Below are 296 nucleotides of genomic sequence, written 5' to 3' on the forward strand. Positions count from 1 at the left end.
TAACAATGTTTCTCATCAACCCTAATAGCCACCGTAGAATGTGTCAAGAAAGAGTTTAAGGCCCTTTTTATATGGAGGAATAGAAGCAAACTAACTCAGATATTTTCTCAGAGATATAAAAATAATATTTAATTATCTTGGAAAAATATTTGGAAGAGGTGAAGCTGGGTTAAACAGAATTGTCCCTTTGAGTTTTTGAGGAATCCAGGATCTCCATCCTAACTGCCACGGTTGTGCTGGCTTATGCTTCTAGCACAAGCAGAGTGTCTATGCCTCACATCTCACCAGCATTTGTT

Source organism: Octodon degus, unplaced genomic scaffold, assembly GCF_000260255.1.
Source record: "Octodon degus isolate 3935 unplaced genomic scaffold, OctDeg1.0 scaffold00091, whole genome shotgun sequence".
In the NCBI taxonomy this organism is placed as follows: Eukaryota; Metazoa; Chordata; class Mammalia; order Rodentia; family Octodontidae; genus Octodon; species Octodon degus.